The sequence below is a fragment of the Sitophilus oryzae genome, unplaced genomic scaffold (genome assembly GCF_002938485.1).
Source record: "Sitophilus oryzae breed Bouriz unplaced genomic scaffold, Soryzae_2.0 scaffold_1508_pilon_pilon, whole genome shotgun sequence".
Lineage (NCBI taxonomy): Eukaryota > Metazoa > Arthropoda > Insecta > Coleoptera > Curculionidae > Sitophilus > Sitophilus oryzae.
Window position 1 is genome coordinate 3,540,774 of NW_022146179.1, and position 19,879 is coordinate 3,560,652.

Consider the following 19,879-nt stretch of genomic DNA (forward strand, 5'->3'; position numbering starts at 1 on the left):
TTAAGGACGTGTAATTTTATTTCTAAATGTTTGACACTAGAAATTATTCACATTTTAAGGCGGAGATTATCTTGAGCCAAGCGCTGGAATGTAACGCTTGTTCGCAACTAGCGTTTCGTTCGAAATCATCTATCTATAACTTAAAATACGTTTTACATTTATTACATAATTTGTAAAATCATGATTCGCCGATTATAAAAAAAATATTTCCGATAAAAATACATGATCTTGTATATCACTAAATCTTACTAATATAATTAAAATTGTTTTACCAGAAAATTACTAAGACCTTAAGTAAACGGCAGAAATTTGCCACTGTCGAGGATAAGACGTATATAATTTAATTTTCCCCTAATTAATACCAATTAATACTAATTTTCGGGGCATTAAAAAGCGCCATGTTAATTTACTCGCTGTATAGGCCCAATCAAATTACTTCAAAGTTTGCGGGCAGCACAACCATTACGGCATGTAGAAAATTATCTTAGGCCTAGAGAGGTTTAGCGTTAAACGGATATAGCGATCAGGCGGAGCGATGCAAGTAGCGCTAACCAAGCTATTAATTATATCGAAAATATAATTAGCTGACAAGCGAACACCGAGTTACCTCTACGGGATTATATGGCGGTTTACCCCAAGGTTTCTTATACTTATAGACCCATGTAGCCCTATCATAATTTATAGATGATTGCAAACATATTTTAATGATTATGCAAGATACAGTAAGAAAACAATGTTCTACAGGGTGGACCGAACTGTATTCTTGAATCTTCGGCATCATAATTTGCAGATAAAAATAAGTAAAAAAAGTTCGAATAAATGCATGTCCGAAAATGCTTAGTTTCAGAGATACAGGGTTAGAGATTTCATTTTTATTTCGATTTTTTCCAAATAATTTCTGAAGTAACGTCAATATTTAGGTGAAAATTGGTATCTGGGAGTTTTTTGACATGACAAATTTGATTTTGATGTCAATATGACTCCTATTCGTACGAAGCCCCACCTCAGATTACAAGCTCATCTGTGGAAGTGTGTATAACTAGAGGATGGGAAATACGCTGTTCTCCCTACAATAGGTAGATCCCCATGTATGATGAGTTATAGATTGTATGATGAGTTATAACTCCAGAAAAGGGGACACAATAGATCTTGCAATCATTAAACCCCTTTCCGCTCATTCTACATTCATCTTTAGACAAAAACAACTTTAGAAATTTGACATAAAAATAAATCACTAATTTACATGTATATTTTTCAGACATGTGAACCTCAACATCGGACTCTAGATAAACGGGTAAGTCGAATTATTGTATTATTTATACAGGGTGTTTTAAAAAACATGTGCCATCTCTCGTGGGGAGATTCCTCACGTAAAAATAAGATTTATTTTTTATATCATTCTGCTTTGTTTCGTAGCTACAGGATGTTAAAGTCTTAATATTTTTTCGATTTATTATAATTTTCTTCCAAAGAACTTTTAGCGAGTCGAATGAAATTTTGAGGGTAAAAGTTACTATAAATGCGACATATTTTAACGCTAAAAAAGTGTCAACATATTCACCAGGCACGACAACATGAGTTATCTCTAGAATTTTTTTTCTAAAAAAAGCATGTACGACACTGACTTTTTTTCTATTGTTAGCGAAATAGTGCAAGCAGTTTAATGCCGATTGAAGTCTCTTGATATTTTGTCCATTTTGGCTTTCTTGATAAGATAAACGCAATTTTATTAATTTGCCTTAATCCAAGTCTAATAGCAACCTTTAAAAAATGTTAATATCATTAACTTGTAAAAGTTTTAAATAAGTACTAATTTATTCCTCATCAAAAAATATGAATAAAGTTCCTATAAACATGGGTATGGAACTGTATAGTTTTAGAGTTTCAGGATGTTAAAACTTTTTAAAATTCGGTTTGGTTTGTTTTGTAATTATCTTAAATATCATTATTTTTTTATTTGAAATTGCTGTATGTTGGACTAATACTAATAATAACTACCTTACAGTAATAATATTTAATATTAAATTAGGTGAAATATATAATTTATTAATTTTATTAATTGTGATTAATAAAATTGCGTTTATCTCATTATGGAGGCCGAATTGAGCAAAATAACAAGAGATAACTTTTAATTGGCTTTAAACGGCATACACAATTTTGATATCAAAAGAAAAAAAATCAGGGGCGATGTTTTTTTTCATAAAATATGGCAGTGATAATCCATATGCACGTCCCTGATGCACACTTTTTTAGCATTAAAATTTGTAACACTTATAGTAAAATGTTGTCTACAACACTTATAGTAACTTTGACTCTCAAAATTCCATTCAAATCAATAAAAGTACTTGGAAGAAAATTATAATAAATCGAAAGATTATTAAGACTTTAGCACTCTGTAGCTACGAAACAAAGCAGAATCGGACATATATTGATATGAAAATCTAAATAAGTCTTATTTTTACGTGAGGAATCTTCCCACAAGAGATGGCACACTTCTTTTATGAAACACCCTGTATAACACTACTCAAAATAATTATTGTATAGGTATTTGACAAGAAGTAATTATTATATATTTCTAAAAGAATAATGGCATTTTTCTGCCTTACTTTTGCGAGTTTTTTTTTCGGATAATTAGCTAAGCGCTGACGTATTTTTTTTGTTTTCAATTTTTTAGCGGTTTTGCAAATATTCGTGCTTTTGTTACATAATATGGCCCTTTCAACGGTAAAATACCAGACAAAAAGTAGGTAGCTTTATTAGAAAATTACAGTTGAAAAATCCATAATTTAATATAATATTACGACTATCCGCAAAACCCTTAAAAAATTTTAAATAAACTTTAAATACAAAAAATGTAATTATTTATCCGTGTATCCGATTAATTATCCATCTAACAAAAGAATAATACGGCCACATAAAAAATAGAAAGTGGTCTATGCTTTTAACAGACCATCATATCCTATAGTATTTTAGAAAATGTTTGAAAAAATAGGAAAAAATAGGAAAAAATAAAAAAAATTCTCATGGACCTATAAACACTACAACCTAATGCAAATGGGCCTGATAAACTTAAAACACATAACAGAATTGGGCGCCATTTTGAATTCTGCCAATCCGACGTCAGATTCATGATCAGCGACCCAAAAAAACCCTATACCGATTTAGGTTAAGATCCGTGCCATTTTTGAAAATCATGATTTGTGGTAGATTTTTTGAGGTTAGAAAAAATATGAGACATGCTAGCTCAATTCTGATAGGTATTTTATTATCAGGCCCATTTACATTAGATTATAGTGTTATACATAAGAATAAAATTAAAGTTAAATTATTTTCCTTAGTACATACTTTAGGTTTGCACAACAAAAATCATAAGTTTTTTTTAACTACAATAATGCCGGTCCCTGTATATGTTGGAATCATTTTTCTGTTTACATCTTGTTTATACAGGGTGAGTTTTCTACGATGTTCTCTATGGGTATCTCGGAATACTGGAGATAAAGAGTCGGTTAAATGGGGAAAGAATTGCAGTGGAACAGGTGGACCAATTACATGGGCCTCCTCAATCATTTGACCTATCCATTTTAGATTTTTTTTTGTACGGTATGGTTCACAACAAAGTTTACAAAAGAACTTATGAATTAAGAGAGGCACCCAAAGAAGCGGCACGGGAGAAGTTTAATTAAGTCGACAGGTCGTTCTCTGAGAAAACAAAAAAATGGCGGATTTTCTGAACATTTTCTAAAATAACTTAAAGTATATGTAGTGATACCTATTATTTTTAAAGTTTTAGTTTGTGTAATGTAAATTCTAAAGAATCGTTTAATAATATATTCTGTCTTTGTATAAGTTATAAATCATATCAGAATAAGAATACCATACCAACTAAGTGAAATTAAGTCAAGAAAAATAAAAATTGGCTATAACTCAGTAATTTTTCGAAAAAACATATTATAGTTTATATCGCTGAAAAGCTTAAAAATGGCGCTTTTTATGAAGTCATGGCCAACTATGATTTCTATTTAAAAAAATATGTTTGTCATATGTCATATGTCAAAAATGACAGGCTTTAGGAAGAAAAATCGGAGAACAAAAACTCTTTAGGGATGTTATTATCTACAACTTTTATCTGAAAAAATTTTGTCGAAAACAGATTATAATGGAATTAGGGACAGTTTATAAAATAGCTGACATTTGTTTTTTTCAAAATATCTAGTAAGCCATGAATTTTTTCAAAAATCTGAAAGGCACATATTTACGACCCCACAAAACTGCAATTCTTTCCCTATTGTACCGACTCTCTATCACCGATAGTTTCCGAGATACCTATAGAGAACATCGTAGAAAACTCACCCTGTATACCTTTGGTACTTCCTTTTACCATTGTATTTTTTTTTACCATTGTAATAATACCTTTTACCATTGTAATTTGTCTATTTATATTATTTTTCTTGGACTATCAGCTAATTTCATAATTCCTGAAATTCAATAACGGGAGAGGGTATATTATAGTGGCGCCATCTATACGTCCCATACGTCGAATAACTCGCCAACCAAAAGCTAAGTAGGTATTCGCTTCGTCTCCGTTAACTTTTGCCTATATAAGGGAATCCGAGTTTTATGCAACTGAAGCTCAATTTCGTAGAGCTAGTTGCAAAACAGATTGTAGAAAAGGGTCATTCCGTTGACACTGTGATTTCGAATGTCTTGTATTATTTGGCAATAATAGTTATTTTTATACAAGACGATAAAATGGTATTTTCACAACCGAAAAGATTAATTCATTTAATTATCCTCCCGAATTGATTTCGGGAGACGATAATGCAATTTTATCGTCGTGTATAAAACAATATTTTTTTCCGTAGCGGGTTACGTTAAAAAATATTCAGAAATTATTGTTTCAAGGAATTTATTACGAGTAGAAAAAATATTGTGCTGGGTTAGCATTGGTTTCGATGTAATTTGACAAATAAATAAAGCTGTCTCTTTAGTTGTCAGTATTGAGTCAATATTTTTTAATTCTCTTTCATGTCGATTGGTGATTGAATTGGAGCCAGAAATGGCTCAAAACGAAATAAGTAAATTACCAACAGATATTCAGGCTGAGGCGACAAACGCCATATCCAAACTAAATTTGTTACTTCCATTTAAATCCCGAATAACTTATGAAAAGGAATACAAAAATTTTCAAAAATGGAAGCAATTAAAAAACGTGCGAGTTTTTAACCTATCCTCGCTGTTAAAGTATCATTTAATCTACCCTTGCGGTTAAAGTTCTATTTTATATACTATTTTTGATAGATATAAGGCAATTTTAACAATTGCTATGGAAAAAATGGGAATTTTTATGTTTCATTAAAAAATTAACGAATATATTTCATCACTTCTAAAGAAGTTTTATTATTATTTAAGCCAATTTTTATAACGGCATTGAATTTTTACTTCAATGCCGTTATAAATCAATGTTTCACTTCAAAAATATTTTCAAAATTAGATTCAGTGACAAAACGTATCCATTACAAATGTAGAAAAATATTTAAAAATTATACTTAGAGTAAACCATACTAATAGCCAAAAAAATTACAGTTAAAACAGAATCACCCAGGAAGTGAGTCTAGGATTAGAAATGACGTTTGTGCAACGGTGGAGGGTATTAGGAACTCACCTCAACGAACTAACAACACTTGACATGGCGGAAAATTCAAATCGTAAAACCGCTTGTATGTAACAAAGTTTAGCCGAAGCAAGCAAAGTTGCTTTGATACTAATAAATCACGGCAGATGAGTACGTTATCAGAGTTCTTTCCAAGTCTCGAAACAAACATACACCTGCCTGCATCCATATAGACATACAGGGTGACAACTTGAAAACGAACAGTATTTAATATTGCCTCTACCGATGATAGTATGAAAATTTGGCGAAACACGTCAATTTACATATCAAGGGGGACAATTTTTGAGGCATTTGTTAGTTGTCGTGTTACTTTCAATCCCTTGACCCCCAGGGCACCTACACCTAAAATTTTAAATAGTAACCCCTATTTCTTTTACCATTTTTGCGTTTCTTATAGAATTCTACATAAACTGCATTATTTTTTTGTCAAAACTGTGATACTTTTATAAATTTTATTTTTACCTCAGGAATCTCCCCACGAGAGATGGCACATGTTTTTTGAAAGACCCTGTATACACTTTAAGGTTCGAGAACTCTATCACGATTAAAATATGTTAATTTTATTAGTACATTTCGAAAATTAATTGTGTAATTAAAATATATAATTTGAATACTTTTACAACTATTCTGGTTCATTACAGTCAATTATTAAGGGACATAATCACAAGGTGTCGAAGCAACATCGTTATAGAGCTTCGCCGTTAATAGTTAGAACTATAATATCCAGCAGACGTACTGTATAATAGTTAGAACTATAATATACAGTACGTCTGCTGGATCTGTGTCTATGAAAGGAATGCGGACAAAAAACATTTAAATAAACAGCAATATATTTTATACGTCGACTTGACGAGTACATCAGCGCAAATAGCTCCGCCCAATAATTTTATTGGCTACTTGTAAATTTGTCGAATTTTTATTGATGGGACGCGTCGTCTAATTTTTTACGAAAAACATCGAGAGAATCGTACTGTACCTCTGTTTTTTAATTGTTAAATTACACATCTTTTACAGAAATAATTACATTTCTAACCGAAAACATTTTTTTTATAAAAAGGTAAGGTAAGGTAATGTTTTAATAATTTTTTTGGTGATTGACAATTTTCAATATTCATCAATATTATCAATATTAAATATTTTATGGCTGCAGTCTTAGAAGAAAAAGTTATCACGCAACCACGCTCATAAAAGGCGAGTTAACACAATTAAGCGAGTGTCACAAAAAATGAAGTTTTACGGATCTATTAACGTCCCTAAAGTATATCTTTTTTGGCCGCTTTTTTACTTTACGGTCACTTTTGCAAACAAAGTCATTATGAGGGCAGCCTACTGGACACATTTAATTTACTTATCTGAGTTATTTCCACGTCCGAAATTAAGATTGTCAAATTATAAAGGCGGCCTACTAGACACACTTAATTTGCATGTTTGGATTATTTACCCATGAAACAAAAGAAAAGGTTTCGTTGCTAGGCTATTTATTTACAAGCTTTCCGTTTCTATCGGTGAAATGAAATTTAAATTAAATAACTAACAAATAGTAAAAACCACATTATACGGGATATACTATGATAAAAAATAAAAGTAAAGTAAAGTAAAGATTTCAGTTAACGTCTCCTTTTTTGCTGCCAGGGTTAATCTGGAGGGGCCTACTTTGTTTACGCGGAATCCGAACCGCGGTCCTCGGCCATATCATGATCAGTGGCATACCGACTTAGGAAGTGTTTAAAAAATTTTGTGTGCACCTAGGTCGTATGGTCTTTTTTGTCCTCACTTGTAATTTGCTTGAAACTTGCAAATTTCAGATTCGGCCAAGAGAGATCAACTTTACGGCCTTGGTACACAAATAACTATTTTGGGCAATCAAATCTGCAAATTAAAGAGGTTTTGTTACATTTACGTAAAAAATGTAAGGTTTTTGGCATATTTAACATTTTCTAAAAATGAAATTTTAATTTTTAATAAATACTACATAAACTGGAGTTTACCTGGTATAACCTAATATGTAGTTAAAATAACTATTGATCTTTTTAAAACAATTACTTAAAACTTGACACAAAAAGTTATACAGGATGAGGTAAAATTAATTTTTGCCAGTTTTTGCAATAAATTGAATGACACAATTTAAATTTCTTAAGAGGCATTAAATTTAGGGATTTACGAGCACATGTACAGGGTGGGTCAAATTCGACGCTTTTAAATGGAGACACCCTTTTCTATAGGAGACAGACGAAAACTAATATCGGTGTCTGGAGCTCAATTTTCATCAAAAATGTAATGGTGAAAACCGCACATCAATATCTGTTACCGTTTCGGAGTTACGGGGTGTTTTTCAAAAATGTGCATTTTTAACAAATCGCTGTAACTTTTTTACTATGGAAAATTTTGTATTTCTATAAAAACATTTCCAAAGCAACTTTTTACGTAAAATTTAATGGTTTAAGTATAATTTTTTTAAAATTAATAATTTAAGAGTTATCAACAGAATAATTGATTTTTTATTTGAGACACTCTCTATATTTTTAATTAACTGCACTTGATATTTTGTTGTAACCCCTTCGAAATACAGAATTTTTAAAAATTTTTCCACTTTTAACTAGTAGGCTTTGGACCCCTTATTGATGATATGCCCTTAATGGAACTCGAAAACATATTTTTCCAACAAGACCGCACCGCCTCTAAACGTTGAAGTTATCAGCAAATTTTTGCAGCCAATTTCAAGAAAAATTGAATAGCTAACCAAGATCCCAGCCGTTGGCCGTCTAGGCCACATAACTTAGTGCCCATGAATCTAATCCTATGGATATATTTGCGGAAGAATAAAGGTTCCTTATTCTTCCATATAATCTAAACAAGAATTAGAAATACTTAGCAGTTATGAGGGGGTATATTTCACCCCCACTGTGTTAATGAATTCCGCGAGAATTGTTCAAAAACTGCCCCGTCTGTCCATAACAGAAGACGGTCGATATGTTGAACACCTGTAGCAAAATTTCATGTCTTGGTTTGCTATTTATTTTTATTGTTATTAGATATAGTTTAAATGTGTTGATGTTGGTTACATATATTTTAAATTGTCATAAAATTCTGCATCTCTCATAGCAAATATTATTTTCGTTTTAATTGATGCTCATAGCTAGATTTTTTTGCATTACAGCCGGTGCCGTTCAAAGCCTACATATTTAAAGCGGGCGAATTCAACGTAAAAAGGTGCTTTGGAAATGTTTTCATAAAAATACAAAATTTTCCATAGCAAAAGTTACAGCGATTTGTTAAAAATGCATATTTTTTAAAAACACCCCGTAACTCCGATACGGTAGCAGATATCGATCTGCGGTTTTCACCATCATGTTTTTGACAAAAATTGAGCTCCAGATACCGATATTAGTTTTTGTCTATCTCCTATAGAAAAGGGTGTTTCCATTTAAAAGCGTCGAATTTGACCCACCCTGTATACTTACTGAGGAACCCCCACTAGATAGTTGTAAGGATTTTATAAGCCTGAAAATGCACATAAGTACGTTTTCCAATGACAAAATGAGCTGCTAATTAAATTACGAATATAACTAAAATCCCCAGAATTGCATCAAAAAGGTGGTTGTAACTCTCTACGCTCTCGTAAATGCGGCACTGCTATTAAATCTTCAAAGGGCCTACCTGGCAACCTACTTTTCAAGCACGTTAGGCTGGAAAAATATTTGCCATAATTCTCGTCATGTATAATTATCAAAATTGCGGCTGGTATTAGGCAACGTTACGCTAGCAACTAACGTGTTCAAATTTGAAGCGTATAATAATTTTAAATCTGCGCTGCGGCGAAAATATTTAAAACATGTTTTCAACTACATGTTTCTTACCCTAAGCAATATTCTTATACAACTGCCCTTATTCTTTTTTATTTAATTATAGCTGACATGACGCAGCCAATTTCGTAGGGGCTAAAGCTTGATTTTCATGCGTCCGTTATAGTACGAGAGCCAGCAACGTCGGGAAAACAAGTATTTTAAGAAAGCTGGGTCTATGATATATCGTTTACTATGCTCTCTGGAACAGCATGCGGCCCGTCTGGCTGCCGGTAAACGTTGCGTTCCCTACTGCGCATTGAAAGAAGATCCTATATTTTTATTAGTCGTTTAAATTTTAGTATTGAATATAAATTTAGCGAGTCTCCATAGTGCAGCGCGTAGAGGTTCCGCTTTGCAAGCGAGGAGTCGGAGTGACCAGTGCTGGCCCAAAGTTGGGTGAATTAAGAGGTGGCAAGACTCGATTTCCCAGTATTGGACCAAATCTAAATCAGCAAAAAATGACCCAGGCTTAATTGACTAACTCTGGTTCAAAGCTGGGTCGCCGTAACATGGCCAGAACTGAGATCCCCAGTGTTGGACCAAAGTTGGGTGAATTAAGAGATGGGCAAGTCTCGATTTCCTAGTATTGGGCCAAATCTAAATCAGCAAAAAATGGCGCAGACTTGGTTAAGTAACTCTGGTTCAAAGCTGGGTCGCCGTAGCATGGCCGGAGCTGAGATTCTCAGCGTTGAACCAAAGTTGGGTGAATTAAGAGATGGCTAAGACTTGATTTCCCAGCCGTGGCCCAAGATAGGGTGAACATAGGATTGGCCAAGCCTGAATTACCCAGCTTTGGACCAATCTTGGTGCGCCGAAGTTTGGTTTCCCGCGACTGGGCCACGCTTAGCCCCGTTGTCAAACTACGGGGACTCCTGTATGGGAGTTTTTAAAGTTATTGCATTGTCATGCCTCCGTTCTTCGGATATACGATTTGCTTGTGATTGGTGTCATTTTATATTTTTATTTCCATAACAAGTTCGCTGTTTATTTATTGTCTAAGGACGTGCAACGTTTTCGAGAGGGAATTCTAAGAAAGCTGTTTTTTATATATTTTTTGCTATGCTCTCCTGAACAGAATTCTTCCTTCAATTCTAAGCAAAAATATAAATACACACAATGTACCTCAAACCAACGACTTCGGAGTTATTGACTTTTGAACATATCTATATTACTTAAACAATTTGACTTAATTAATTGCGATATGTTCAGTTTCATTTAATGATGCCATTCTGCCGAAACTGTGATACTGTTGTAACGGGTTTTTAAATGCCTATTAGCTACTAGTAAATTTCAGTACCTATACAGGGTCGGTCATAAAGTTGTGGCGCATCAAACTTTATTTTTTTTAATGAAACCCCCTGTAAATTATTGTATATTTCAATTCTTCCTTCAATTTTAAGCAATAATGGTAATACACAATGTACATAAATTGAAGAATTGAAACGTCAAACAAAAATTTTGTAATTTCCAGACTTGATGTAAACTCATTTTATACATCTATAAATGATAACTTGAGAACTAATGTCAAATATTATTAAGTAGAACAGTTTCGGCAGAATGGCATCGTGAATTGAAAGTGAACATATCGAAATCAAATTATTTAAGTGATATTTTCAAAAGTCAATAACTCGGAAACGGTTGGTTTGAGGTATATTGTGTGTATTTCGATTTTTGCGTAGAATTGAAGGAAGAATTGAAATATGGCAGTAATATTCAGGGGGTTCTATTTAAACAAAAATGAAAGTTTTATGTGCCACGACTTTATGACCGACCCTGTATACTTAAATTTATTATTCACTAATAGATATTTAAAAATCCTATGACTTTTGTATTTAACTTTTTGCGGTACCTCCTATATTTTAGCTAATAATCGACCGTTTCCGTACATAACAGCGACCCTGTATAAGCGACATTTTACGAATAACGGTAGAATTATCATGGCAACTTTCTCGCTTTCTCGATCCAGAGAAAATTTCCCTAAAGTGAAATTTCTCGTCATTCTAATGTCTTTAAGACTAATCAAATTGTACTTTGCAACCAAGTTCAGCCAAGCTGTTTTATTACGAATAATAGCCTACCTAATGCATTGTTTATAACAGAAATGTTTCAAAATTATCATTGTTTTTGTTATTATTTGTTCCGGCTAAATAAAGTAGAAAGTTTGAAGACGACTTATAAATAAAAGGGGTTGTTTTTAAGTGTGATATTCTTTTAAAAATACTTAGCTACAAAGCAAAATAAAAGAAGTTTGTTTTATTTTCTTCAACGCTGTTATTATTCCCACGCAAATATTCCAAAATTCATTAGCGTGACAATGGACACAAAATTAAAATGAAAAGAAATAAATTACAATCAATGATCCAAAAACAACACACAAAACACAAATACAGAAGAAGTGCAAGCGCCCTGTTAAATATAAGTGAAATTGACGTTTAAATTTGACACTCTTGGCAAGCGTACAGCTACTAGCGCCCCCAATATCGCTTGTAGGAACTACTGACTATATTGTCATTGAATTAGTTTATAAAAATAAAAATTTTAATTCTTTAGTTATTTTTAATTATGACTTACATAAAAACACAAAAAATACACATTTTTTACAAATATGTCTAATATCAATATTAAATATACAACAGAAATATAATTTCTCCACAAAAAAAATTATAAAATTAAAAGAATAATGTTACAAGTACAGAACAAGAGACAAAATTATTTATATAACACAAAACTGAAAAAAACTGCCTCGTAGATGGCTTAGAAATGAAGATATACAGGGTCCGGCAATAGTGCGTCGGGCATCTGTAGCTCCTAGAATAAAAAACTTGGGAATTTTCTTTAAGTGTAAATCTAAAGTATGTACAACGATGTATTTCAGGAAAATATTTTAACTTCTATAGAGTGGCTCAAAAAAGTGCGAGTGGATCAGGATGATTTTTTTTTAAATAGAACACCCTATATATTATTGCTTTTTGGCTTCCTTTCAGATCACTTTACATAATCCTAAGATATGGATAAACATATTTCGATAGTTTCAGAGATATTAATAAATAATTAAAAAAATTATATTATTCAACCTTAATTAAAAAAAATATTACAAATACAAGAACTGGCCTGAAATCAAAACTATATTAGGTATTTACTTTAGATGGTCTGTACTTAACTGTGCTATAAATATCGTAATCTTAAATCATACAGGATGTCCAAAATTCTACGCCAAACTTTCTAAAATATAAAATAATTTTTCATTGTTTTTTTTAAATGGAACACCCTGTATATTATTTTTTTATTAGATGGAGAATTAAAAAATGAACATTTTTTGTATTTAAAGTATTTCAAAATTTTAAATAGTTTCGCAGATACACGCAGTATTATTTCATATGGCTCTCTCAACGGTAAAATACGAAAGAAAAATTATTGGGTGGCTTTGATAAAAATTTACTATGGCAAATGCCATATGAAATATAAAACCGGGAATATCTGCGAAACCGTCAAAAAAATTTGAAATACTCTAAATACAATAAATGTTCATTTTTTAATTCTCCATCTACTGAAAAAATAATATACAGAGTGTTCCATTTAAAAAAACGAAGAAAAATTATTTTATATTTTAGAAAGTTTGGAATAAAATTTTGAACATCCCGTATGATATTCGATTACCATATTTATAGCAAAGTAAGTACAGACCATCTAAAGTAAATATCTAATATCGTTTTGATTTCAAGACAGTTCTTGGTATTTTTAATAAATTTTTTAAGAGAGGCTGAAAAATATATATTTTTTATCTATTTATTAATATCTCTAAAACTATCGAAATGTATTTACTCATATCTTAGGATTATGTAAAGTGATCTGAAAAGAAGCCAAAAATGCAATAATATACAGGGTGTTCCATTTAAAAAAAATCATCCCAATCCACACAAACTTTTTTGAGCCACCCTATAGAAGTTAAAATATTTTCCTGGAATACATCCTAGAACATAATTTAGATTTGCACTTAAACAAAATTCTTCAGTTTTTTATTCTAGGAGCTACAGATGCCCGACGCACTATTGCCGGACCCTGTATATCATAATTTTGAAAGCAAAATTATATTAGGGCTGGTATTTCTGGTCTTGGGTGCCGATTTTCATGTGTACGAAGAGTACGGTCAATACGCTTGCAAAATGAGATGTACTGAATAGACAGAAAGCAAGTATTTTAGCCAAGTGCATGAAATATAGCGTCAGATTAAGTGGTTATGTAATAAATACTTCGTATTTTTGCTCTCTTCGACTTACTAAATTGCCATAGCGATTCACTCCAATACATGTAAACGCCAACCCAAGGTTTCGCTTGCCAGCAGGGTATGGGAAATATCATCGATCATCATTTTTAAGCCAATTTAAAGATTATTTCAAACATGCAGTATATAATTTCAATATCCTAAGTGGAAAGAAAAAAAAACACCTTTCTGTTTTGTACTATGGTCCGTTTCTTCCGATGGCTCATCTCGTTCAAATTTAGGAAGATAACCATAAAATATATATTTTACTATCAGTCCTGGGATGAAAAAACATAAAATTTTAGTTTGATTTGATGATCCATTTCTGTCACCTAAATCAGAAGAATGACAATGATCATGTTAAGATGAAAAAAAGTTATTAAACAACACTTATCTACACGTTAATCCAAATTAGTCGTTGTCTAAATAATTTATGTATTAAAATTGCAAAACAAACTGCAGCGTGTAAGTGTAAACAAAAGAAATAAAATGGCGACAAGTCAACGTCAACGACAACGACCCGACAAAGAGAAAAGTGGTGTTCGAATGACAAATTATGGGTCACCAAAAATGGTTTTTGTCTCCTTTCAACGCACGCTTTAGAAAGAAAAAGAGATGAACTCAATTACTGAAAGAACGTCAAGGTTTTATCTGTCGCTCTTGTCAATAATTTATCGGTAAGGAAGATTCCTAGAAAATCGCTTGTAGCCAAGTTTTGAACCATTGTCAGTTCTCCCGTAAGAAGTGTCATCCCCCTGGTCACACACTGCAAAGTTGCATGCGATGTTTCGTTACATCTTCATCAGGGTGGGACTAAGGATTTGATGTTGAAGAAAAATGTACGTCGATTTCGGCATAATTGGAGACGGGTTACAGTATGACGCCCTCGACGTTTCGAGCCGATGCACAGTGGGGTATCTGACACAGATAGTTGATCGAATTTTTTTTATGTAGACCTTATATAAATTATTGCTATTTTCAATTAAAGAGGATATAATATGAACAAAATAAAGGATAATTTGTCGATTCTAAAAAAAAAGGAAGAAAAATCACTGTTCCAGTGTTTCCACGGTCAATGCCACTAATGCCAGTAGTAATATCGCAACTAATACTACTAATGCTACGACTGATCCGCGAGCAATGCCCATACCACTAAAGTCGCTACTAATGCCAAATTGTGCTATACTGCTAATTGCACTAATGCGATCGCTTTGTACACAACAATGCCATCGCGGTTTACACCTCGTATTCACTGATTGGCAAATTAGAGGAAACCAAGAATGTTTTTCTCATTTTATCAGCAAAGTCCCAAAAAGTAGCAGTATTTTATTTTACTGTATGAAAGCCCAATGTTTACTAAGTAAAACGTATATAGACAATATGCTGAATTCTTCGAAATGAGCAACTAAATCTATATATACTATAAAGTATAATAAAAATGTCACAAATTTAATCAAATTTTCCGAACGCCTAACTTTTAGTTGCAAAAAAAATCGTTAGTATAGAGAATATCAAAATAAATAATACGTTTTTGTAGAATACATACCTGCAGCTTGCTGAGCCATTTTCAATCAAAACAATAATATAAACGTAAAAAGAGCAGAAGAACAACAACAATTTATAATTTTAATCATAAAATTTAGCCATTTACCTCTTATCTGTGAGAAGTAACAACTTTGACGTTTCGTTGAAACGAATGAATGCAACTAAACACCCATAGCAACGCCATTCATGGCAGACATGATTTAACTTATCATTTATCCTTTTTGGGGAAATCTTAAACACATTTGCTTTTTCGAATTTCGATCACCTTTTTCATGCTAATACCCCACCGTGCGATGCCTCTAAATTGACGATGGCATCAGGATTTTTCTTAATTCTCACAATCAAACTCGGCACGTGGATAGAGGTACTCGAATAGAGTCCTCAAACAGACAGACGGTCATTTAAATACAAATTTTCTAAAAGTGTGTCAAATTATTTATTAATTTGTAATTTATTACTTTTTCAATATTTAATACTACACTTTTTCAAACATGTTCTTCAAATCCTTCAATTTAATTGCTGCTACTAAGAAGTTTCACATCAAATATGCGCACATAGTGCACACAATTTGTTTTAATTACAAATGATGAAAACATTTAACTCTAGATTATTATCGGAATTTAAATGTAATTCCGCTTCCAACCGGCATTATTAAAAATACCGTTTTTACAAATTAAAATCTGGTTTTTGTAGTAATTCTGGAAAATAGAAACCCTAAATATGCGGAGGTTTGTTTTAAAATGCTATTTCAATTACTTTACAACACTTTTTCATTTATTAAAAACATCGCTCTTTTATGTTTGTATCGCAACAGTTGCTCCAAAATAATTGGGAAATAATCGTAGTGGTTTCGAATTTCGATCTATGAGATTTTTGCAAGATTCTGTTTCAGAAATAATTATTTTAAAATATTTCAGTTTCCATGTTCATTATTTCAGAGAAATATTCAGTTCTTTGTTTGACATTGTAGTGAATAGTAACACTGATGTACAGTAAGTCTACTGGATCTGTGCCTATGAAAGGAATTTTAAGAATACGGACACAGTATTGGAGTATGATCAATTTACTACAAAAATATTTAAATAAACTAAACTATATTTTATAGATATCCAAACCAAACCAAACCAATTGTAAGCAGCGGAGAATCCAAATGAACTTGACGAGTATGTCATCGCAAAACACACTCCACCCACTCATTACATTGGTTAAAACGGTAGTAGACCGAGCTTGGAAAACAGTGCACACAACAAACATTGCGTTATCGGTAAAATAGTTGCGTGATTTTATTGATTTTTTTTTGGATTTTTTCTTAATTTTCTAATTTTTACTAATTCGTTTACGTAGAAAAATAGTGAACAGTAAAGCGCGAGAAATATTTGCAAATATTTATAATGTTTGTGATGAGGAATCCTCCATCTAACAAAGGAATAATAAAACAAGGTGTTCCATTTAAACAAAAATAATCCTGATCCACTCACACTTTTTTGAGCGAACCTGTAGAAATTAAAATATTTTCCTGAAATACATGCTAACATATACTTTAGGTTGGAACTTATGGAAACTCTTTAAGTTTTTGAAGTGAAACTTCTAGTCTAAGAGCTAGCAACGTTTTCGAGAAAGTATTTTAAGAAAACTGGCTCTTTGATATATATTTTACTATGCTCTCTGGAACAGCATGCGACTCATCTGGCTCCGATACCCGTTAGCATTTATACATTCCGTACATGTATACGGCACCTAGCACAATCCCATTGGTCAGATTTGAATTTTAAACCAATTAAACTCCGAGTGCCATACGCGAGTATGGAATGTAATACAGTGCCATGCGCACTTACGGAAGGTACCTGGTAAATATGCTTGCAGCAGAAAGTAACACCGTGAACTTCGAACACTAAGCTTCGTGAACGAGAGATCCGTGGTTCAAATCTCAAGCCGGACCATAACTTTTTTATTTTTTTACAACTGTTTTTATTTTTTAAAAAAGCTGTAAATATTTAATAGCAATCAAAATACGCATTGCGTTGGTTTAACTCCTTTTGGTGGGGTTAGATTGATTATTTGGTGGAGTTAGTTGCGTTGGTTAAGATGATTATTTGGTGGGGTTGATTGCGTTGGTTATGTTAGCTATTTGGTGGGGTTGGTTTGGTTTTGGTTGGAATGCTCTATAACAAAGCGTTAATAGTAATGTCTAAGGTACATTCCGTAAGTGCATATGGCGCTGTCTTACATTCCATACTCGCGTATGGCACTCGGAGTTTAACTGGTTTAAAATTCAAATCTGACGAATGGGATTGTGCTGGTGCCGTATACATGTACGGAATGTATAAATGCTACCCGTTACGTTCATGGGTATTATCATTAAATAGTTATACAAAAAATTATTAGTGACAGCCAACACGGTTTTTGAATCCCTACTGAATTATTGGACCAAACTTTTAGGTACAGAATCTGGTTGGGTGTTCAGTAATATTGCTGTCTATAGACGAATTCAAACTTGAAATTTTTCTGTGCACTGAAATTAAAGTCCTATGTCAGAAATCGGGACTCTCGTTCCGAACAATTAAAAATTCATGTCATCTCTTCTTGTTTTCCTTTTTGCTTTTCGTCCTCGCCCATTTTTCTTCTCTAATTTTCCAGATTTGTAATTTGTCGGTGGAAGCTAAATTAGATGTTGGAAAGTTGCTCGTTAAGTCGGAGCTTAAGAAACCAACACCACTTCGTTTAGTACTTTTATTACAAAGGGAATAAAAACTAGAAATTAATTAATTAATTTATTTATTTAGTCTGTGTAGTAACTTTATAGTATTTTTGTGGCATATTATAACAGTTTATTTACAAAAAGTTAGAACAATCCATTTCAAAGAGTTGTTATGAGGAAATAGCCAGTTCATGTCCGATATCTCTGTAAGGTATGGGCATTATCTCTAAATAATAACAGAGAAAAATATTAGAGAGCTGACAATGATTTTGTAAAATAATTTTAAAAAGAAGTTGCTCTTTGGGTATTTACTTCGTAGTCTTTTGAGAAAAAGGTTGTCTGATGGAACAAGAAAGGCATTCTTCTTCTTTCAGTACGTCTATACCGGGTGCGTCTCAAAAGTGGCTCACCCGTAACTATATAACTTTTTTATTTTTTCATATAAAGAAACGTGATTTGGTATGTTAGTATAAGACATATATTATGATTGATTGATGTGTTCAATTGTTTTTGGTCACTTCCTGTTTCACCGGATGTGACTACAACTTTTGATTTTTAAATGACACCCTGTTTTTTTTTACTTTATTCGATAGATAATGACATTCTGAATAGAATGACATATAATATGTCAACTTTTAACATTCTCGCTTAATAAAAAATTGTAATTTAAATTTCAATCTACAGTACCATGGCTAAGTTAGAAACATTAATTTTTAATCAAGGAGCCTTTGAAAAATAGATTTCATCGTCTAGTGTTTTTAGTGTCTTGTCCTGGCCGGTTAAAATATGCCCAAATCGTATTTTTAATCATATCTCAATTTTTTCAAATGGAAGGAGGGTGGCTCATTAGCATATTTGGAAAAAGCATTTTTTTTACGAATAATTTCACACCACACCTTTGGTTTGTCGAGTCAAATTTTCGTTATGATCCGCATATTATAATTTCAAATTAACCATATGCGAAAATGTCAAAAGTTGACATATGATATGTCATTCTATTCAGAGTGTCATTTTCAATCAAATAAAGTAGAAATATACCGAGAGATATGTCATTCTATTCAAAGTGTCATTTTCAATCAAATAAAGTAGAAATATACGGAGGGTCCCATTTAAAAATCAAAAGTTGTAGTAATTTCCGGTGAAACAGGAAGTGACCGAAAACAATTGAATACGTCAATCAATCCTAATTTATGTCATATACTAACACACCAAATCTCGTTTTTTCAATTGAAAAAATAAAAAAGAAATTTGAAAAAATAAAAAAGTTATAGGGGTGAGCCACTTTTGAGACGCACCCGGTATAGAGCGTTAGCGACCACTCGCATGTACTTGTTACGTATGTAATCATTGTTCATAAGTACAGGGTGGCCCATTTTAATTGAAATCATACGGTATTTTCGTTATTAGTGTGAAAATGGATGCGGTTTGCACAAACTTTTTTTTATCAAACGGTAGATGCTGTAATTTAAATTTTCATAGCTCTCTTTGATTCTGAACTACCGGGTCTTTTTGAACATGTGTATATACGCACCAGACACTTTTTACGTAAAAAGTCACGGAAATGTATATTTTTTCATTTAGGTAACGGACGAAAAGATATTACTCTTCAAAACAGTTAAGCCAGATGTAGGTGGCGCCTCCTACAAATAGGGGTCATATTGATATCAAAATCAAATTTCTCAAGCCAAAAAAGTCCCAGACACCAATTTTCAACCAAATATTGACGTTACTTCGAAAAAATTGAAATAAAAATTAAATGTCTCCGCCCTGTATCTCCAAAACTAGTTAATATTTTCTAATTATATTAATAAACAGGGTAATAACCTACTATTTAATATAGGGTAATAACCTACTATTTA